Genomic DNA, 24321 nt, shown 5'->3' on the forward strand with positions numbered 1-24321 from the left:
ATTATTTAAGGCTACCCTTTTTTTATTTTGTTAAGTTATGTAGGCTATTACAATAGTTACATAGAATATAAATATGGTTGAATATTTCTTGAGCCAATGAAGTACATAAAATATCGATATAAAAGCAGTGGTAATAAAAAGTTATAGACTATAAGTAATAAAAGAAAATACAAATTTAGAATCCGCGTCAACATCCTGTCCTCAAATTTGATTGGCTGAGCGGCCTTCAAAGTGCGCAAGAGGGATATTTCATTGTTTATTTGTGTCAACCCATCAAATAAGTGTTTACATCAAACGAGAAGACAGATTTTTTTTTTCTTGCGGACAGACGCTAGAACTTGTATGATTTTATCTGCCGAGGTTTCTCTCGCCAGTGAAAAATAAAAACCGGAGTGGATTTCAAATAGGAACGATTACAGATCGTTTCTGACAGGTGATAAATCCGCTCCACGCATACATGTAGTTCCAGACCGACGTTTAGTCTGTGGGTTTCTTGGCGACTATGAAAGCGTGTAACATGGCGAAGAAGAAATACACAAACTACCTGGACACTTCATAGACGTAGTAAGTTACTAAATATCACTTTCTTGGTTAAAGTAGTATTGCTCTATATAATCATTAATACCGTCACAGTTGTGTTGTGGCATTGAATATCTGAATTGAATATTTGTGTATCCTAATAATATACCGTTCTCAAGTTTGGAGACAGTAGATTTTTTAAATGAATACAAGTAGTTATTATTAGTTGAAGAGTGACTTAGCTTTGTCATCACAAGAACATGTTGCAGTTTTAGGTAGGCCTATATTAAAATGCAAAACAGTTACTTGAAATTGCAACAGTATTTCACAATATTAATGTTTTTACTTTATTTTTGATCAAATAAATGTAGAAGTAATGTGCATAAAAGACTAATAATTTAGAATAATAATAATTTTTGAAAGCTGCCACGTTAGCTGGAATGGCTTGTTTGGTTTGCTTTGATCAAATATACTGCTTAATTTTGTTGCAATTTAGATAAGTGCAGATACTAGGCAAATAAATAACAGTGCTCAAGCTAACATACAAAAAAGCAGACACTGAGACAGTAAATGAGATTTATGTACAAATTATGCCATCAGGCTCCTGTAATCAGAGCATCCAGAATATTTAGGGATTTAAGAATTGAATTTAGCAATTGCACAGAGAGAAAAACATGAACATATGTTAGATAGCTAAACTAGAGGAAAAAAAAAAAATCCTCTGTCTTTATACTGTCTGTCAACACACTCTATAGCTTTACAACATTTGCAGCAGTGACTTTCATTGTCTTTGTGTGCTCCCAGAATTCCTCATGTGCATATCCCTAAACTGAATATCCCTAAACAGCTAACTCTCTAAATCCACTATCCACCTGCCACTTATCACTTCTGACATTTACTGAATTTCTGATGCACTGGATTTGAGGACGCCTTTAACCTGGAATTACACAGGATTAGGCTGTTTCCTGAACAGATATACAGGCAAAATCTTCTCTAATGCTGGAATAGACATCATTTCTGTGGTGTAATACATACGTGATCAGGAGTTATTTGCTCATACTTGACATTACCTTTTGTGTGTGTGTGTGTGTGTGTGTGTGTAGATTCAGCTGTATTTCCTATCATTAAATATTAACACGGTTACATAGGGGCTTCTGCTGTAAATCAGTTTTACTGTCTTTTATAGTTTATGTTGGCAGTGACAGACATCGATATGTGAATATTTGGGGTTATCTACGGATCCTTTTGTTGACCCAACAGAAATGCTTTTGAAGATGTCTTCAAGCTGTACATCACCAGAGTTTATAGGAAGTACATGCTATGTTTTACATTTAAACCATATACTTCTAAAAATATTTACTGGTTTTGGATGGTCTCACAGCCTGGACAAGCTGGTTTAACTGGTTGCCAGTCTTGGTTTAGATGATCAACCAGCTTGTTTTCCAGATGAAAAGTGCACAAAAGTTCTCTAAAATGGCCAACAGATGAAAACCTGACAAGGCTGGACAACATGTTTAGTCTGTTTTAAGCTGTTTTTTTTCTACTGAAAAAGTAATAGGAGTACTATTGAAAGTAATGTTTCTCAACACCACATTCCATTTTCTAACACCCTTTCCATTCTAAATTTGATGCATCTCTCTATGAGCCACGTGTGTAAATGAATGGCTGTCAGCTGCGTAAAAGTGCTGGATATGGTGATCCAGACCAATGCTGCGGAGGTTGAGGAGGGGGATTAAGGGCATGGAACCCATCCAGCTCACCCCATCTATCCCTCTTACTGCCGGGGCCCCTGTGCACACAACATATCCATCCACAGCATATTCAGTGTGTGCTTTCAGGTCAATGCACGGAACGACGTGCCAGCAATTATATTGCACTCTGCCCTTGCGCAACACTGCATTTGTTGATGTTATTTTTTCTTGTCTCTATCTTTTCCCCTATTGGTTAAAGGGATGCTCCACGCCAAAATGAACATTTTGTCATTAATCACTTACCCCCATGTTGTTCCAAACCTGTAAAAGCTTTGTTTGTCTTCAGAACACAATTTAAAATATTTTGGATGAAAATCAGGAGGCTTGAGACTGTCCCATACTACCAAGTAAGTTACACTGTCATGGTCCAAAAAGTATGAAAGATGTCGTGAGAATAGTCCATCTGCCATCAGTGTTTTAACCGTAACGTTATGAAGTGGCAAGGATGATTACTTTACTCAACAATTCCTTTGTCAACAGTGTCCTCTGTGTCTCTCCATATCACTCAAACTGCCTCTGCCCTTCTGTGTCAGCCGTGCCGCAAGGATGCGCTGTTTTTTATGTGTAGTTATCACAGTTGGGGACGTTACTTTAAAAAAGTAATTAGTTATAGTTACTCACTACTTGTTCCAAAAAGTAACTGAGTTAGTAACTGAATTACTCTATAATAAAAGTAACTCGTTACCAGGGAAAGTAACTATTTGCATTACTGTAAAAACGCACATTCTTGCCTTTGACCACAATGAATTTGAAGTAGCGCTTATATGTCCCCTTTGAAAATGCCAACTTTTCATCAGATTGCTCCTGACTCGCCATTTCTGCTGCTGCTGCGAATATCTAGCTGTTGGGTGTGTGTGTTTGGCGCTGGCGCTGGCGGGTGTGCCGGCATGTGTGTAAAAACACTGGCTCTGATTGGCTACCATGACTCTGCCTTAGCCAATCATAACCGCTTATCTCGTTTTTAACCCACCTCCACACTCGCTGTGTGAGCCAGGATTGCATAGTTTATTAAATCAATGCATAGTAACGCACCGCATTTACCTTTCAGTAATGGTAACGGTGTTGTAATGACGGGAAAAGTAATTAGTTAGATTACCCCGTTACTGAAAAAATAAAGTCGTTACCTAACGCCGTTCTTTTAAACGCCGTTATTTCAAACACTGGTAGTTATGCTTTGATTTGAAAGAAAACAGTGCATCCTTGTAGCGCGGCTGACACAGAAGGATGTAGGCAGTTTGAGTAAAACTGAAACAAAAATAATATAAAACTATTAAATAATATAAAATAATAAATAAATAATCGTTTTTAAATAATATAAAACTATAACTCCTAGTATTTAAAATATGTGAATATTACTTTTATTGCATAAAAAAACTAATAATTTTCAGTAATACTTTTGTATTTTTTTGTTAAAAAAAATAATTTGTGGGAAATTTGAGCATGCTACATAAATGTAGTCATGCTAATGCTAGTCATGCTAACAGTAATGCTAATACACACTAAATAAATGCAGTCACGCAATGCTGATATTGTAACAATACCAATTTTAGAAAACAAAATATAACTATTAATAATTTGCATGCCTTGATGTGTTATGATCTAACCATTCATTAGATTTCATTACCATCGTTAGCATGATTTATTGTAATGTTTTTTTTCCCTCAGTTGGTCAGAACAAAAGTGGCAGACTTGTTACTTACTCGTTCAGATGACAATATCTGGTGAAAATTCTTACCTGGGTCCAACTTCCTAGACATAGAGTCTGGCTTTCTGAAGTACAGGATCCACACTGGTGTGGTGATGTGAGCCACATCTGCTGGAGCTATGATGAAGAACAAACCACCTTAAGAAAATAATTATACAAATAACTACAGGTGCACGTTTCAAATATTGGTGGAGAAGAAGAGGCAAAACGTATGGAAATATTAAGCAAAAAAAATGTTTTTAACATTTAATAATAATAAAAAAATTGCTTCAAATATGCTTCAGTGCCACCTGACTCCAGGGGAACCGGTTTTGCTGTGGACATTTTATGGGGGTATATTTGAATCCACACTCTGTAAATCCTGTTTAAGATGTACTGTAGCAGGTGAATGCATCAGTGATAGTTTTTGCGATCTGTGTATATAAATATTCACCTGCTGTATCCAAGGCAAAGCAAGACTCTTGGCAAGAGCACTTCTGTAACCCACCACTAACTCTAATTTATCAGTATGTGTGAGTATGCTTGTGCTCAAACCACCTTACTGTTTGATACTGTTTCACCTGCACAGTATCCATCAGGAACCTGAGACTGTCCCCCTCTAAACGGCCTGCACCCAGTATGTTTTCCATCATAACTCCTGCTGCCAACAACTCTGCTAATAAAAAGCATATATAAAAATATACATCCACCTGCTGTACACATCATGCCTACTGCATCTTTACGTTGACTTAATGTAAGCAGGTGCGTTGCCCCAACATATGGAACCCGGGCATGTTGGTATCAGGGTGGGCGTCAGGCAGCTGGGGACCCCCGCAGGGTGCTGTAAATCAGGCGGATGTCACACAGGAAGGGAAGAACTGGCAGAGTTGGGCAGCAATAGCACAGCCATGGCACAGAACGCTCTCCCTCGCGCATACCTCTTTCGGCCAAACAACACACATCACCGTCTGTCAGACAAGCCAGCTATGCAGATTTACCCATGTCCCTCAGGCAGGCGGTCCAAGACCCGCAGAGACAGCGCAGGGGAGACAAGGGGGAAGGGGCTCTCACTATGGGAACTGGGGCAGACGCCTGGAGAGACACTGGGAGCTCTGCTTAGAGAAGCAACCGCATAAGCATAATGCATCAGCTTATTATTCTTAAAGGGATAGGTCACCTACATATGAACATTCAGTTTTCATTTAATTGTGCCATTAAATACCTGTATGAATTTCGATCTTCTGTGGAACACAGAAGAAATTTTGCAGAGCCCATTGACAGTTGAGAAAAATTAATTTGAGAATTTTTTTTTTTTTTTTTTTAATGTCCTTTTAGGGTTCCACAAAAAAGAATGTAAGATTTGAATATCATGAGCAAATGATTATAGAAATAAAAATGTTCATGTTTCCTGTTTCATGTTATTAGAAATTTCATATTGCTGATTTTTAAACAATGTAAGCAATGGTTAGTGAGCAGGGGCTGTCAAGCTATTTCTTTTCTCTTTCTCTTTCTCTTTCTCTTTCTCTTTCTCTTTCTCTTTCTCTTTCTCTTTCTTTTTCTTTTCTTTTCAAGAACACACCAAGTTTGAGGAAAATGTGATGCTGCCTTCTGAAACTTTACTACTGGTGCTACTGTTTGACAGTGTAACTTTAAGAAAAATAATTGATTTAATCATTTGTAATATTTAGTCTTATTTTGGCACTGTTTTAATGAAAAAATAATTTATTTTAATATTTATTTATTATTATTATTATTATTATTATTATTATTATTATATTTATTTATTTTCAATACCTGTAAAAAAATGTCATGCTTCAAAAGGTATAAAAGATCCTAAACAAAAGCAGTACTATTTTCCAAGTTTTCTGAAGCCATGTAATAGCTTTGATAAACCACCAAAGTACAAATTTGGCATCATTGACATCAAATATTGCAGGTTGGAATAATGTAGAAGAACAAATGACATTTTACAGAATATTTCATAGGACTTAAATTTTGCTCTGTTCATCGCACATAGCCAAATTATAGCTGCAGAACACTTGAAATATAAAGCATGAGTCATATAGACAACTTTAATGATATGGTTCCTTTTTTGATATTTGACACTGTTCGCCCCCATTTATTTTCATTGTAAGGAATAGAGCATGAACATCCTGGATAGCTTGTCTTTTTGTGTTCCATTAAAGAAAACGTAACAAAATTGGCTATATATTATATTATATTATATTATATTATATTATATTATATTATATTATATTATATTAAAGTCCATGGAGACATTCCCACAGTGCCGTTGAGTTTTTTCCTCTTGAAATTATGAATACGCAGCCAGCAACCGTCCAGCACAATCTCTCCATCTTGTCTAATCACGTCTCATCTTTTAGTCTCTCTGCTGATGTGTTCACTCGCTCAAGCAGTAACTGGGGGCGTCAGATGGACCAGCATGCACTGGCTGTATTTTGTCTCTGTGATAATGTGAGTGTGACCATGAAACCTCACTCCGCTTACTCACCGCTCTGCGTTTTAAAAGCCTCCATTTGGGTGAGATGCACAAACAAAGTCATAAATCTCTCTCTCTCTCTATTTCTCTTTTGTCTTTGTGTGTGTTCTCGGATTGTGGAAGAATGTGAGAGGGACAGAAAGGGAAAAGGAGAAGTCCGAGTTTCCTACTTGGCAGGGGGATTTCCTATGCATATATATGCAGGTGTGCTTTGGTGCATGTGAGCAGCGGATATGATCCGCAGCAGCGGTGTGTGGTGGACTTCTGAATATTACCTCGTAAAAGACAGGGCCTCAATTACGAAATGAACGTACGACAGAAAATTGGACGCACGGTCGTTTCAACACAAACATTTGGTAAACTCTAGGGGCGAGGCTTCTAGGTGCGTGATATTCAAATGACAATTGTTTTCTGCCGCCACATTTATCAATGTGCGATCATTCGTACGATGAGATTGGCGGCATATGAATGTTTCATGAACTACACGTGAACTCTGTCCTAAGTTGATTTGTGCACACAGATCTGTGCTCGTTTCTACGTTAGATTGATAAATGAGGCCCATACTGTATAAAACAGCATTTACATCACACTCACAGATTGTTTTATTTCATTCAAAGATGTTTTGTTTTGTGTTATTATATATTTTTTTATTTTTAATTATATTTTGTATTATTTACTCATTTTGTTTTGTTACTGTTTTTGATTCATTTTAATGTAGTTGCTATATTTATATTTTATTATTATTTAAATAAATTTTACAGTGCCTTTCTGTTATTGCAGTATTATCTATTTCAGTTAAACCCATTCCGTTAATAGCATGCAAAAACTGAACTGTGGTTGGTTGCTTTACATTTTGGTCAGACAGTCTCTTCCTGTCTAAGTGGGTGGGTTTTGGCCAGTGTAATCTGCAGTTTAGTTCAGAAACCTGGCAGTGTAGTCAAAGTTCTGGAGACTGGAGTGTCTACCAGCAGGGACTAACTGCAAAAGGCATCAAATACGTACATCAGGGTTATTCTAATCTTGCCCTGGAGGGCCAATGCAGGGCAGAGTTTGGCTCCAACCCTGATCAAAGTCACCTGCCTGTGATTTTCTAATGATCTCAAAAACATTGATTAGCATGCTCAGGTGTGTTTGACTAGGGTTGGAGCCAAACTCTTCACTGCATTTGTCCTCCAGGGCAAGATTTGAATAACCCTGAAATACATATTGCAATTGTTTTTTTCTCCTTTGTGATAAGTATTGGAGTGAGATGGCTTCTTGAATGAGGAAAAAATGTAGGCCATAACTTGACTGTTCATTGTATCCATTTGGATTGGTGGATCAGTGTTGTTTTCTAAGTCATGTTAATGGCAGTTTGCTCGAGAGGAAGAATTATTGTCTCACCCTCATGCCAGTGCACACGTCATCAGAGAAGAGGTGTTGTAGTCAGGACAATGGGAACTTCTTTTCTGTGATATTATTAAAGATTATGCACATAACAAATAATTTATAACAAACACAAGAATAAGAACATAAGAATGGTCAGTTTTTATTAAATGGTGACTTTAAAAGCTAACCAGCCAACCCTTGATCCACTGATACAGGGACAGGAGGGGACAGGGCCAGGCTTCAATCTCGCACCACTCAGAATTTTCTCAGGGTCTCCTACACTTGAACGGCTGCATGAAATCACGTATAAAATTCTGACAGCATTAAATTCTGAAATCGACATTTTGCTCTGCATGCTTCTCCTTGCATTGTATTGCAACAGCGTGTGTGTGTGTGATTGTATATGTGAACGCACACGTGTATGCTTCTGATGACAGACGATTTCCTCCCACTGGGTTTGGCTGACAAAATCCAGACGGAAGCTGATATTAATGGGAGGAGGCTGCAGCCTCTGCGGACTTTTCACAAGTGAATATTTGATCTCGCACACACTCCTCGTCCATGTAACTGTAACTCCGCATGCTGCCCAGGGGATGGTCAGGATTGCAGCTCCATCAACACACCTTAGCTCTGTGCTCCTTTCCTCTCCCTCTTCCCTGATCTGTGAAACTAAAAATAAATTTATCGTAAACTTAGACTGGAAATCCACACCCTACAGGAAGCCACAAACAATGCATATGACATCATGGAAGTGATCATTTTTTATATATATCCAGCTGCTTATTTTTGTGATAACATGTAAAGGGATAGTTCATCCACAAATAAATATCTGTCATAATTTAATACGTTTTAATATGTGGAGTTAACATTATTAATGACTGCTGCCACTTTAAGAGCAGCCTGGATCCAATGTACTGTTACACATGTGATTTTTTTTTTTCAGCTTTTTGCTGAAGTTATTATGTTTATGAGGAAATTTGCAAATACAGGCAGTTTGACATAAATTAAAAGTATGTATATTTAACTGTTCAAGGCCTATAAAGCAAAATCTCTTGTTTTTAAACCGCAATGCTTAAAAACGTAAAAAATAATACTTTTTTATAACCACATAGAACAGCAACGTCACGTGAGCGAGTGTGTAATCGCTATAGAGACAATAGTCCAAAATATCCACCTAACAAATGTCTACTGGTTAATCGTGTCTACCAGTACATCGCCTGCCCCCTACGCAATAATCTAAAGTATAAAGCTGTATTTTTTTGGTATATTTGATATTGTTTGTTTTAAATGTCATTTATGTGCAGCGGTGTCTTATCTGTGTTGATACTGTACATAGACTAGTGAAAGTGAATTTGTTTGTTTGAGGGTTGGAGGGGGAAAAAAAGTGTATGATGAGTACAAATCTGTTAGCACTTGTGACGAGGGATCTATGTTTGTGTACATAAGCTTTTGCCTCTGGCATCGATATTGCCCATGCTAAGCTCATCTGGTGGTAGCTGATCTTTGTAACCACTTACACATGTTGGTACAGTGTAGTCGTACAGTACATGCCTGAAGCTCCCCCTGCAGTGCCATGCTGATGCACCATGGGGGTAGAAGCATCACACAACTACAGTATCTCTCAAACTGGCCCAAATAAGCTTTTCCAGACATCTGCCTCTCCAAAGCAAGCAAGGCCTCTCCTGCCTGCCGCACATTGCTGCCGATGCCCCACTTCACATCAGAACAGAGCTTCAAAATCAAACTAGGAAAGGAAAGTTCGTCAAGAAAAACTTTGATGTTGGCTTAATAAAACCTTGCCTGAAAGTTAAAAAAACTAGGACTAAAACTATTAAAATTTTAATTGAATTCGTTACACGATATGCCAGTTAATTAATCAAATTAATTACAATTAATTGCATACATCAATATTGGCTGAGCCCCCAAATGAAGAAAATTACATTTATTATGGTGGATGAGTTAAGTTTTGAATAGACATTAAAAAGGGGGCTTTTTAAATGAATATATTGTTGTTTTATCACCGTATCATGTAATACTTACACAAAGTTAACAGTAATCCATTCTGCAGTCAAGTCTGTCATAACATTGTATGCTTATTTGTTTATTCAAATATTTGGACCGTGTATATAGAGGACTAGGACTGCCAATTAAAAATAAAGGACCTAAATTATGACCTTACAACAGATGAACGAGTGACCGCCCAAACAGCCAATCAGATCACTGTACTGAGAAGCCCTGTTGCCTTCTAACATTTTGAAATCTGTCAGGCTTTACTGAAGTTTCAGACATAAAAAACTATTTTTTTTTTAGCAAATTCCTATTTTGTAATTTTTTGTCAAAGTTGTCATGCACCATGTCATTTGAGTATTAGGTATCTTCAGTGACTGTTTAATGGGGCTTAATTTGCTTAATTTCCAAATATGCGATACATGCGATGGATCAGACTTGATTGAAAAATAAAAAGGTGAAAAAGTCACATCTAAAGTAGCTTTTTTTATGATGTCACTTATATAATTAACTAAGAATTATTCTTACATAGAATTATAAGAATTATGCTCCAAGTTTGCTTTGCTTGTCCAGTATATTTCCCACTCTATAGGCAAATAAAAAAGAAAAGCTTTCTGTAAAAGAAGAAAAGTTAGCTGAAATGATTTATAAAAATGCATTTTAAATGCATGGACTGTGCAGAGTTTAGTTCATGTAGCAGTCTCTAGGTTGTTGGTGTAACAGTCAGAAATTTCATCTAGATAGACAGCTCTGTCAATGTAATTAAGTTAAGAAAACCGAGTGGACAGATCACCTGTCACAACAACACAGACCAAATCCAGACTAGCAATCAGTTTCTGGATAAATAATTACAGTGATGATCAGAGTCTGGTCATGCTAAAGATTTCCACATTGCAGCCGAGGCTAATGAACCACAGTCATCTCGGCTTTGTTTACAGTCCCTGTGTTTGTAAGCCATAAAAGGATTTGTATATTCTGTTTACTGTTCCACATGTTTATCTGTCTCGCTGTCTCTCTCCTGTGTATCCAGCTGTTGCTATCCCGTTCCACTCACCGCATTCTTCAGGACGGGGTGTGTGACGTGTGTGATGGAGAAGAGAAATGGACCTGCAAGCCCCCTTATGAGAGACAGATGGCTGATGGTGATGTACGTGTAGAAAAGAAAGAAAGAGAAATGTATGCAAACATAGAACAAATACGTAGAACATCTGGACCGGACTAATGAGTAGGTGTTAAGAGAGTGTTGATTGAAAGTAATAGGCATCTCTTCAAAGTGATTTAACATTGACTTTCAGATCTCTTTTTCTCTTTTTTTTTTTTTACAAAAGACACTGATGGTTTTAATATAATTGAGCATACCAGCGGTATGAGGTGATCGTTTGGTGCAACAGTCGTCTTGTCTTAGAAGTCTGTCATTATTCAGAAGAGGTGTGGCCAGGAAACCATGGCAGTATTGGACATTTGGGAAGAGATGCGTTCTGGGTCACATTTGCCTCTTTTAAAAGTGTAGCTCGGAAAGGAAAGGAAGCATGTTCTCTGGCACTTCAAAAAGGCTTTTATCAGCATGAGTGTATCATGAGTGCTCCACCGAATTATGTCAGGCACGCACACACATGTATGGTCAAGGTTTGGCTGGTTAGCTTTAGAAGTTAGGAAGTGTTGGTATATGCCATATCTACATCAGCATGAGTGTATCAGGAGGGCTTCGACACACACACAGAATACAGCTTATATAGCACATGCTTTCACAGATGCACACAAATACACAGTCCATGTGAGTGTGACAATGACACTGAGAGAGAGTATACAGAGAGAGAGACAGCGCATTGTCTGGATTGTTTGTGTGTGTGTGTGTGTGTGTGTGTGTGTGTGTGTGTGTGTGTGCTGCCGACACTGAGCCAGTGAAGAATGTGGCAGCAGCATCAGCGTGGCAAGAAAAGCCTCCAGCCCTCGGCGGTCTGCTGTGCTCTCAGCTGACGGGGGGTTGGCTGTGTATGTGTGTGTGTGTGTGACTCTGTCTGCATGCTGAGTCAGTACAGAGAGCGTAAAGCCCTCAGCCATTCTACTCCATTTTCATTCTTTGGTGTCGGCAGACTCACTCTCGGGGCCATACGATCATTCACTATCAGCATGACAGATGTGTACGAGTGTGTGTGCATGGTTGTCACGTGGTGTGCATATATGTGTCTATGTGCACTGTGACATGATAAGAGACCATTAAAGGGATAGTTCACCCCAAAATTTTTAATCTGTCATTGTTTGCTCACTCCGATATTTTAGGTATTTAGTATGTCATCCAAGCTGTCTTTCTGCATCATTTTTAATTCTAGACATTGTTTTTGAAAAAAAAAGAGATTAATCAATATACTCCAGTCAAAATGGAGTACTTATGTTTTTTTTTTATGTCGTTAAAAGAAGTCTCCTTTGCATACCAAGATTGGATTTATTTGACAAAAAATACTGTAAACACAGACATTAGTATATTTAAAAATGTAATCTATTCCTGTGATGGTAATGCTGAATTTTTTGCAGCCATTTCTTCAGTGTCACATGATCCTTCAGAATCATAACGTACTGATTTGGTGCATAAGAAATGTTTCTTATTATCACAATTGCGGTCAGTTTTTGCTGGTTAATACTTTTATTTAAACTGTAATACACTGCCATTTTAAAAGTTTGAGGTGAGATTTAAATAAATAAATACTTTTATTCAGCAAGGCTGCAGTAAATTGATCGAAGAGACAGACGGTAAAGACATAATGTTACAAAAGATTTTTATTTCAAACAAATGTCGTTCTTTCTATTCATCAAAAAATCGGAGATCCTAAAAATCATGATTTGCAATAAAATATTAAGCAGTAAAAAATATTTTCAACAACAACAAGAACCATTAATAATAATTGAGTACCAGTAATATTTGAGCAGCTAATCAGATTATTAAATTGATTTCTAAAGAGAATCATGTGATAATAGCTAAATATAATTTAAATCGTTAAATTATATTCAAATATAAGCTATTTTCAATTTCTAATAATATTTCACAATATTACTGTTTTTACTGTCTAGTAATCAAATAATTGCAGCCTTGGTGAGCATAAGAGACATCAGACGAAAACATTTTTAAAAAACGTAATTATTTCAAACTTTTGATGGGTAGTGCATTGCATATGATTAGTCGTACTATGAGCTGTAGCAGGTCACAGGTTTGAATGTTTCAGTCATAACGTGTGTGTGTGTGTGTGTGCGGTGAGCGAGGACTCTCCATCCTTTCATCTCACTGAATCACTCACAGCTCCATCAATCACTCCCTCTGACGTCTTCTCATCAACAAAGGGTCCAGCTTTGAATGATAAGATCTGTCCACACTCACATAAGCCTCTATCACATGACACACACAAAGAACAAACGCGCTGCCACCAAACACACACATATACAAGCACGGACACACACCTACAAGCTCTTGATGGTGTGAGACTCTATGTTCTGCAGTTGTTATGATGCCTGCATTCTAATGTATGGGAGAAACCAAGACCCCCCCCCCCACCCCCTTCATTAAACTCCCACTCAGCAGTGGCCATCACCATGAGCAGTTTCCATGGCAACATACCAGCAAACACTGATGGCAGACAAAAAAAAAGATCCCTCACGGGGCTTTGGCCATTTACTTTCGAAGAGGAACAGAGGAAGATTTTCCCTTTCTACAGAAGTGTGACCAGAACTGGCATCTAAACTTTTTAACCTCCCCTTAGAAGAATTATACGATGCCATATCTTTTTAAGTAAAATCAATGTGATGTATTATACAGTGGCCTTAAAAAGTATTTGGATGCTTGAGCCTCACTTAAACTATCTGAATGTCATTGCATTAGCAAGTGTCATCTGCAAACACATTTCTCAGAACTTAAGATACGGTATTTTTTACAAATATTTTGCTTTATCAGTTCTCACAGCTGAGAACTTTCTGTTCATCAACAAATTGTTTTCAACACTGAGAATAATAAAGTTTTTTTTTTCTGAGCACTAAATTAATTAGAATGATTTCTGAAGGATCATGTGACACTGAAGACTGGAGTAAAGGGTGTTGAAATTTAGCTTTTAAAAAAAATATATATATATTGAAGTAGAAACAGTTGTTATAAATGTTAATAATATTTAACAATATTACTGTTTCAACTGTATTTTTCAAAAAATAAATGCAGCTTTTCTGAGCATTAGAGACTTTCAAAACATTTAAATGTTTTAACAACTTAAAATGTTTAAATTGTACATATGTTTTGTTTTATAATCTACTCTTTAACTCACCCTCGTATTGTTTCAAACCTGTATAACTTTCTTTCTTCTGTTAAAAACCAGAGATAGATTTTTTATTATTTTATTTTTTTACCACAATGAAAATCAGTGTGATTGAATGCATAATCAAGAACAGTTGAAAAATTGCTCAAAATATCTGCTTTCATGTTTTGCAGAAGAGAGAAATGAGGTGAGTAAATGATCATTTTTGGGTGAACAGTTCCTTTAAGTGTCCTTTCTGAGGCCGTTGTGCTATATTGTGCAGCTTGGTTTTATATGAGTAAATTTGATGGATTTATATCACAAAGAATCTGTTAACTGACTCTCAAGGAGCAAGTGAGACTAATGACATACTGTCTGCACAATTGCTTTAGTGCTGAGACTACACTTTGACGACATCTGTCCCACTAAGCTTGAGTTACAAGCCTCCGCAGTTAGATTTCAGTAAGAGCTCCACTCTTCAGTAAAACTAAACTCTGTGAGGTTGATTTGAGCCGTTGTCGCCCTTTAAACAAACAGCATCTCTGTCATCATCGTAATCTGCGTAACCTTCTCGTATATCACGGCTAGTTCTTTCATGATGAGAGAGTGTGAGGCCGTTCTTGATGGAAGGCTGGAGTGTCATATCTCTCACGCAAATAGTTTACCATGAACTCATGAGTCACTTCCTCTCTGCAGGTGGACTCAGTTGGTGGATTCCAGAGATATCGTAAAGTTCAAGCTTGCAGTTTGTCAGGCCGTGGATTTCAGACCTACACTAGTCAGAAATCTTGAAGAACCAATGGATTAGTGCTTCAGAAGCTTGCAGTCACATCTCAGACTTTGAAAATGTATTTTTTATTAGTCTGATAATGTTCCCAGACCATTCTTAGGAAACGGTGCCTAAAAGCTGCAGGAAGTAAATACTTAAATTTTATGTATTCTTGTTTTCTTACCTCAGGCCCAAAGTACCGTGGTTGTAACCAGCTCATTGAGGGGAAAATTTCCCCGCAGTGTTCAGATTAGTGGTCAACCGACATAGTTTTTTAAATGGCTGATACTTAATCTATTATCATCAAGTGTAGCTATAGCCTAAAATGCTAAAATGTGTGGTTGTAGTCTTATAAAGTACCACTGTCACTACTAACCCTAAAGTATAACTTAAACTCAATCACAGTTTGTGTTAAATGTAAATATAAATATTGATAATTACAGAGAGAATCTTTTTGAAGCATGTGGTGTGTCACAAATTCAGATTTTGATGTTTAAATAGTGTTAAAAAGTGTCACATCGTAAATTGAATAGAATTTCAAATTCTGTATTTTCTCAGATATTTAAAAAAGCTGGATTTTTAAAAAATATTTAAATTAACTTTTTTAACTAAGTAAAATATATTAAATTGGCTAATATCGCAATGAATTTTATTTTTTATTATAAAATATTTTTGACATTACACCACTAAATCTACAATAGAAATAAATATCTTTTAAATGTTTTACCTGTTAACTATAAATTAAATATTGAATAATCCATCGATTCTCAAAAGGCACCATTCCTTGAGAATAGTCTTCTCACTCTATACTTAAAATCATAAAAAAAAAGAGGAAAATAAAATTTCACAACTTAGAGACAAATATAAAATGTCAAAACAGGGGGCATTGGAAATAATTGTTAGACTTAAAAAGATCATTATTTCTCTCCAGAGAGTTGCAAAACAGGAGTCTGCAACAATGTGTATCAAAATTATTACTCACATTAAGTTCTTATATTTCAAATAAATGGTAAATTTAGCAAAGGTCTGAAAATGAATGTGGGTTTACTGTCCCTATTTCATATTTACTGAACTTTATACATGATTGTACAATCTAAAGTTAAGAACATGCCAGTGGTTGCACACTGTAAACAATAGAAACTCTGTCTGTGTGGGCTTTAAATGCTCTTTTTTTGTTTCCAGGTTTTTTTTTTCTGAAAACAGCAGTCAGTTGTCTCAGATTTGTCTTGTTTTTGGGATTGAGTAATAGGGTTCATTGCGATGACTGTTGCTGATTTCAGTCAATCCGTCTTGTCTTTTTTGAAACCATACGGCCTTCCCTAGGGTTCAGCTCTCCTGTCGCTTACAAACACTGGCCCCCATCCCCTCAACAGCAAGCATGTGGAACATGTCATACAGCTTTTTTAATGGGAGTACGTTAAGCTGTCAGTCACTCGCTCCCAAGGGGGTGTAACCAAGATCCCCCCCCCCCCCCCCCCACCACCACCTGCTGATATCCCGTCCCGTCTCAGTGCTGTCCGGGCCTAGTGCAGTCCATCTCAGGCAATCCTTTTTGCCTGAGACATGTCTAAATTAAACTTTATATGGCAGATTTTAAAATATCACTTCTGCTTGGATACAGGGCCATAAGACTGATGCACAACATCACGTGCAGTACTGTATATGCCACTCTACTCAACGATCTGTAAATCAGTGCAATATGCTTAATGACACACCTGGTGTGAAATGACACATTGAGAAATATCAGTGTGACACATTGGGCTGTGAATAGTATTTTGTGAAAATGTCTTTACATCACTTAGAGATGCACAATGTATCAGTACAATATTGGCTATATATATATGTGTGTGTGTGTGTGTGTGTGTGTGTGTTTGTGTGTGTGTAGTATATTTTAGTGAAGTTATATACATACATATATATAACTTCACTAAAATATAAATATATGTGTATACACACACACACACACACTATAACTATATGTGTATACACACACACAATGTGTGTGTGTGTGTGTGTGTGTGTATAAAGATAATATATGCAGATAAGCAGACACAATTAAATTTCCAATATCGAATATATATATATCACTTCATTAAAATATCAATATGTGTACACACACACTTTGAATATATATATATGCAGTGTAATATATGTAATATATACAGATAAGCACACACAATTAAATTTCCAATATCGAATATATATCACTTAACTAAAATATCAATATGTGTACACACACACACACACACACACACACACATATATATATATATATATATATATATATATATATATATATATATATATATGTGTGTGTGTGTGTGTGTGTGTGTGTGTGTGTGTGTGTGTGTGAAGTGATGTATATTCAATATTGGAATTTTAATTGTGTGTGCTTATCTGCATATATTACATATATTACACTGCATATATATATATATATATATATATATATATATATATATATATATATATATATATATATATATATATATATATATATATATGGTCCCACTTTATATTAGGTGGCCTTAACTACTATGTACTTACATCAAAGAATAAGTACAATGTACTTATTGTATTCATATTGTATTGTGAAACACTTTTGCTGCTATTGAGGTGGGATAGGGGTAAGGTTAGGGAGAGGGTTGGAGGTATGGGTAAGTTTAAGGGTGGGTTAAGGTGTAAAGTATGGGTCAACAGTGTAATTATAAATGTAATTACAGAAATTAAATACAGATGTAATTACATGTAGTTTTTAAAAATATAAGTACAATGTAAAAACATGTATGTACACAATAAGTACATTGTACTAAATTATTAATTAAAATGTAAGTACATAGTAGTTAAGGCCACTTAATATAAATGTATATATATATATATATATATATACACTGTGCATGTGTGTGTGTGTGTGTGTGTTATATATTGATATTTTAGTTGAAGTATAACTTCATTTGCAGCATTTAAATTGACTGCTTAATGTTTTGTTTTGTTTTGTATTTTTGTTTTACATAGTTTAACCCCCAATTTCACAGACAATGTAAGTCTGAGCTGTTTCAACTGAAAGAAACTTGCACTGATTGATCTTATAAAATATCACTGCCTTTGTTTTGTCTCAAGACAGACACCAGTAATGTTTTTTGTAAGGCACATTTATAAAAAATAATTAAATGTCCTAATTGAACTATGGCTTAATCCTGGCTTAGTCTAAGCCCTGTCTGTGAAACCAGGCCTAAGTGTATCATGTTAGTATATTATATTCCAATATATATTTTAATTTTAATGTGGGCTAGTTACCATTTATCAGACATGAGATTAAATTAATTATCGGCTTATTTGCAACCCATTAACCGATTTATGATAATGTATCATGAAGACAAAGATTTTTTTTATTTAATACTGTATGCTCTGATGAATTTTACACAATATTATAAGAACATCTATTAAAGTAATAAGGCTCAGTTTTGCTTTCATGTTGATTTTATGTATAAAGAGCTGTCATTAAAGCAACATATATGTTTCACCCTCCCTACAGTGTGTTGTGTCTGAGTGTTGATGTGACTGTGGGAGCCGAGGGAGCAGAGGTGTCGGTGACACAGGGAGAGGAACGGAGGGAGAGACGATAGATACGGAGGGAGTGACATGGTGAGAACAACAGACCTGCGGGAGGGAGGGGCGCATGGAGAGAGCGGAGTTCCGTGAACAAGAGAAAATGAGGAAGGAGCGAGACAGGACCCTGGTGAGAGTGGCAGGGGGAGAGAGAAGGGGAGGGGGTGATAGTGGAGGAGATCCGCCTCAGGGAAGCACAGACCGAGAGGAGGTGGTAGGGAAGCGTAAACGCTCTTTGTCTATGTCCTCCTCAGGCACTACAATAAGCACTCTCAGAGAGCGGGAGATGGAGAGAAAGGATGGAATAAAAGAGATAAAGAGGGAGAGAGAGAGGGAGAGAGATAAATGGAGAAAAAACTGTTAAAACCGATGAAGCCAAAGATTAAGTGACAAACGTAGAAGGGTGAAAGATACGGACAGTCACTGGGGAGAAAACAGAGACTGAGGGAGTTAAAGAAGAAACGGTGTTGGGAAAGCTACTTTGAAACTGTAGTTTGCCAAGATACTCTGAATTTAAAGTCACTAGAGTCAAGCTGTCCTTTAGAAAAAGTATCTTTATTGCTATTAATTTATTGTTAGTGTTTGACTATAGCACACGATATATGTGATGCAAAAAGTAACTTGTTATTGGAGATTATACTCTATGTTGAGATTATACTCTATGTTGAGATAAGTGTTTCTTAATTTATGGATACTTTTTGCCCTATGGCAAACTAAATTTCACTCTTTTAATGTTTATTAATTTGTCTACTGGCATGTACAGCTGTGTTAGCTGACATTTCATTTCATTGTCATTTCTGCCACTGTGACATTTTATATAAGATCCATAGATCCTTATATATAAGAAATGTTTCCTGAGCACAAAATAATTTTTTATATAAATTCTTATTTTTATTCTGCAAATGCACCAAAGTAATTGTAAAGACGTCTCTCTCTCTCTCTCTCTCTCACACACACTCTTTTAGTACTTTTACACTGTACTAACTTTAAATATATATATATATATATATATATATATATATATATATATATATATATATATATATATATATATATATATTTATTTATATTTAAAGTTAGTACAGTGTAAAAGTCTCTAGAGTCACTTTGGTGCATTTGCTGAATAAAAATAAGAATTTATATAAAAAAAAATCCTACTGACACCAGACTTTTTGGAGTGCTAGTGTGTCTTTAACAATTTACACAATATTTTCACATTTTTTGCATACTTCTTGGAAATAATGCATTGTGATAATAACCAATAATCAGTATTATATTAACAAAAATATCATACATTTATAGGACCTTCATAAAACGAAAAGAAAAAAGTAGAAATCCGTTTGTTAATAGAAATCAGCTCTTGGGTCATAAAAGTGGCCAAAGTTGAAGAACCACCCTGATAAGTTGTTAGTGTTGCTTTTACCTGTTTACTCACTTATACAAAGATAAAGAAAAGTAAATAAAGGAGTGGGTGCTTAAAGAAATAAAGACGGATAGTGAAAGGTGGAGAAAGAGTGAAAAAAGATTGAGTGCACTGCTGAGAAGAAAAATGTTGACTGAGTTTGTTTTGTCACTGAAAGCTTCCACCTGCCACTTCAGCAGTTCCCGCTCAACCGACTCCCCAACCCCCTTAAGCAAATCCCCGCATACACACACACACTGCGAAAACAGGCTTTACGTTTAACCATAACACAGGTGTGTCGGGGGCCTGAGGCAGCACTGACTGACTGACAGACACACTAAACCAGTTTGCCGCTGTGCTGTCATTATCTCCTGTATAACCATCACGGTACGGCCCACCATCTGACTTCTGTAGGAGTTTATAGAGGCCTTTAGTATGCTTCAGAGATCAGTGGCAAAAATGCACAGAAGGAGTGTCCTGTTAGCTTATGTAGTAAAGTATATGCTTAGTGCTGCTAGATTTATACCTTTTTTGATATTAATTATAAGTAGTGCTTGCTCACACCCATGCAAGAACCCAAACAATCAATGTCTGATATTCCACTCCCTTCGTAAATGAAAGTTAATGGGATTTTTTTTTCTCCCACTTATTTTATCACCCACCAGTCAAAAGTTAGACAAGTAGCAGCATATATGTCATCATAACACATAACATAAGGTTCAGTGAATCGTGTGCAAACAGTTTTATAACACAGTGAACACAACAACTTCTGGAAGACAGAATACAGCAGATCATACTGCAGTCTATCAAAGGAGATACAAATTAAACAATCATAACCTTTGCAAAGTGGAAGTGTAACCATTTGGGAATGTTACTGTTTTATTAGCACTATCACGATTGAGGAATCTCCTGTGGCTTCACTGTGTCTCCATGGAAACACTTCCCTCAAATGCTGAAGGGTCTGTTCAGGTTAAAGGGCTTTGTTGATGTAAATACATTTGAACCCCCGTTTCCCATAAAACAAAGAGGACAAATCCACTCATATGTGAAAGACTGAACTGTTTCCATTTGAGTCAAATAGTCAAGATTTGATGTATTTAATATTTTCCAGAATCCAGATTCATGAGCATGCTCCTCACAGTTTGACAGCCAAGTATATATTAATAATTAAAAATTCAGATTTGGAATTAATTAATTAAGAATGTTTCATGGCTGTGCTTTTTTAAATGTATTTTTGGTGTCCTTTTTGTGCACACAAATAAATTAAGAATGTGAATGAGTTAACTAGCTTTGATGCTTTTCCTTTTCAGGCTGTCAGTATCGGTTCTGTTTGCTCCAAGCCAAGTCAGAGTGAAAACCCCGTTACGCTGTAAGTCTAAATCAATGAGCGTTATCTCTTGGCATGAATCGAATGGCAAATTCGATTCAAATGAGGAACAATTTAAGATCCAGATGTGGGCTCCCCGGTGAATGTCTTTGCATGTGAGCTTTGCCTCTATTTCTTCATTTACTGGTGGCAATAAACCTTTATGAGTGCAGTCAGGACTGCTGTGGCTTTAATGGCATGTGGCATCCTCTAAAATGGGCATCTGGTAATTTAGAAACGACGGAGGGGACTGCGTGGGTTGCTTTGGCCCATAATAAGCGCACCTTTAGAAGCCTTCGTCATGTTGCCTGATCCATTATTTTCTTCACTATTTTAATTTTGCTCTTAATGATTTTCTAGAACCCGTTTTCCCATTTTAGCGTGCTGAGAGGCATAATGGATTTGAACAAGGTGTGTTCGGCACGCACTAATCATCCCGAGCCATTTTCGACGAGTCCGTTGCCAGGTGTGGTGTCAGAACGTGCTGACCTTCCACTAACGACCCGTTCGTGATGTAATTATAACACCAACTGTCCACGCCACCACTTGTTACTGTCATTCTAAGCCTCCGTGTCCCAGCCGCTTACTGCTTGGTCTGTTTATTCCCACTCTGTATTGAGAAATTCTAATCCTGTTCTGCTCGTCAACAGTGTGGAAAGCACTGGATCATTTCACCTGTTAAGAACTAACCTGCGATGTGGGCTGGGTGACCTGATCTAGTCTATTTCTCCAGCTCTTTCTTCCAAAAGTAACGTTATCGCAATGAGGGTGGTGGGTATTTTCTTTTCTCGTCTTTGCTTTGCACAAAGATCCAGCATTGGGCAGGTGACTTTAATGGAGAATTACATCTTGATAGTCCCTTTAGGTGGTGGTTTTTTTAGTAGTAGACATCAACAGGTATGCACACACATGCACTGACCACACACACCTTATGTTATCAACAAGTACAGACCCCTAGGGATAAACGCACACATATTGTGGTGTTGGGGGTGGGGGAGTTGGGTCGGTGTGAATTTCCAATGGAAAAAAAAAACTTTTTGGCCTTTTGAAGGACCTAGCGAGAACACCTTTGGAAAGAAGCATTCTACTAAATTTCGGCTTTTTTAATTGATGATCTGAATTCTTGAGTAAACAGCGCTTTGATTTACAGCTGTTTTTGAAAAATGACAGTGGAGCCAGAGGGCTGTAAACTGTTCTGAAGAAATGCACCCCCCCTCCCAATCAGACAATCAGTCTGGAACGGCGGGCATGCTGAAGGAGGCTGGCAGCAAAGCCCAGAGCCGTTTTGCGCATTCAGAAACTAATACGAAAGCCCCCCACACCTCCCCCTTGAGTTTCTGCCAAAACCATGCTGGCGAGAATCAAAACTTTCAGTTATTGACTTTTGCCATGGTTTGTTGAATATGTACATATACACCCACCTTACACAAATTTCCATGGAAGTCATATGTTTTTTCGTAAAATAAGAAGCCTGAACCCTGAACCTATGCAAATAGGCATGTGCAAAGCACCAACTTAGCCGATCTATGCGCGAGTTAGATATCAGAAGAAAATGACTCTTGCAAATGGCTACATGAATTCTTTCCCAATGCCGTTTTGGCCTGCAGGGTAATGTGAGAGATGATATGCACAGGAGGCTGTGAAAGGTCTCTATGTGCTCCGTTTATGTGGGGGGCAGTGCTCATAACGATTGATTTGCAGTATGTTTGGGGTTTCTAAATCTGCAACATGGTGTGTTTTATAACCCAGGGAATGAGCTGTGAGACTACTCTGAACCGAGGCACTTACTGTATTACGAAAAATTTATGAAACTCCGAATTTCATATGGAAATGTGCCAACTTGGCTGATTGATTTCTTTATAGATCCATTAGAGGTGATGATTTATGAGCATCTTGGAAGATCTCACAAATTAAAAAAAAATGTAGCCACGGACAACTGATAAATAGATATTCAAAGTAATAAAACAACAACAAATAATGTTTATTTAATATTGGCAACCTGATGGAATCAAATAACAAGTGTAAAGGTTGTCCCGCGGGACAACTACGTACTGTTCTGAGTAAACTGAATTGAAATTAGAATGCAGCACTGGGCTCTTGCTCAAGGCGACTATTCTCCTTCAGCAGCACCGTAGATGACAAACAGAAGGAAGTAGTATCAGGAGCAGACACTCGTCAATGCAAAGAAACCCTGACACTGTCTCCAATCAAAGCGGGAGGAGAAGTCATACTTAGCCTGGTAGGATTTGCCCCGTTTTCCACAAATCCCGCGGCAGCGTGGTGTAATTGAAAACAGGGGTGAATAATCAGTGAAACAACTCTGTTGAAAAGCTAATTGATCTCATATGCAAACAGAATTAAGTTAAAAGCTGTTGGGCTGTGTCTGGTGCTCTGTTACCCTCAATTCTGAGCCTTCACTTTCTCACTTTTCCAGAGAGAGAGGAAAGGAAATGTTCAAGATTCTGGACGAGGGACAGAGCGGATGGAGAAGGGGAAAGGCAGGATGGATACAAAGGGAGAGAGAGGTGAATCCACCCCAAATGATACATTTATTCAATTAAATATTTCACAAAGCTTGAAGAAAGTGGGTGTCTCATAATAGAATCACTTCATCAGGAACTCAAGTGCTTGAACGCAGGATCCATCTGTTCGGTGCATCGTCTGATTTCCCCCTCACAGCTCCCTCCTCTTTCTCTTTTCCTCCTTCACCTCCCATTTGCCCCACGTAGGCCTGATTCATCAAAAATTGTCTCTCAGGTGTGTGTGTGTGTGTGTGTGTGTGTGTGTGTTTCTTAACAGAACTGAGGGAACGTATAACTGTGTTTCATTACCGCTGTAAGAGACGTTAAGATAATCATTCAAATCGCTCAGAGTCGAACCCCACCCGGCTGCTAATTCAATCTGCCCACAGCAAAACATGCCAAACAACATCCATTATGGTCACACAGTTAATTGGCAGAGGGTGGGGGCTCAGGCTTGAGTCAGGGGGGGAAGCGTTGCAGCGGACAAAAGCAATCTTGTCTTTTCACCGGTTTGAGATGGTGGAACACAGCAATGCTCTTGCAATGCTTCATA

The 24321-nt window shown here is 37.3% G+C and overlaps 1 long non-coding RNA gene across 2 annotated transcripts in view; it reads left to right on the forward strand.

The window, feature by feature from the left end:
- Window positions 1-301: 301 nt before the first annotated feature.
- The window catches only part of LOC113111692 (uncharacterized), a 31156-nt gene continuing 7136 nt past the window's right edge, over window positions 302-24321 (forward strand). For both annotated transcript variants that reach the window (XR_003293347.1, XR_003293348.1), the window contains exons 1-4: window positions 302-564; window positions 10860-10976; window positions 21191-21249; window positions 23681-23771. This is a non-coding gene — a long non-coding RNA (uncharacterized LOC113111692). The remainder of the gene's footprint in view (window positions 565-10859; window positions 10977-21190; window positions 21250-23680; window positions 23772-24321) is intronic.

This window comes from Carassius auratus, chromosome 12 (assembly GCF_003368295.1).
Source record: "Carassius auratus strain Wakin chromosome 12, ASM336829v1, whole genome shotgun sequence".
NCBI lineage: Eukaryota > Metazoa > Chordata > Actinopteri > Cypriniformes > Cyprinidae > Carassius > Carassius auratus.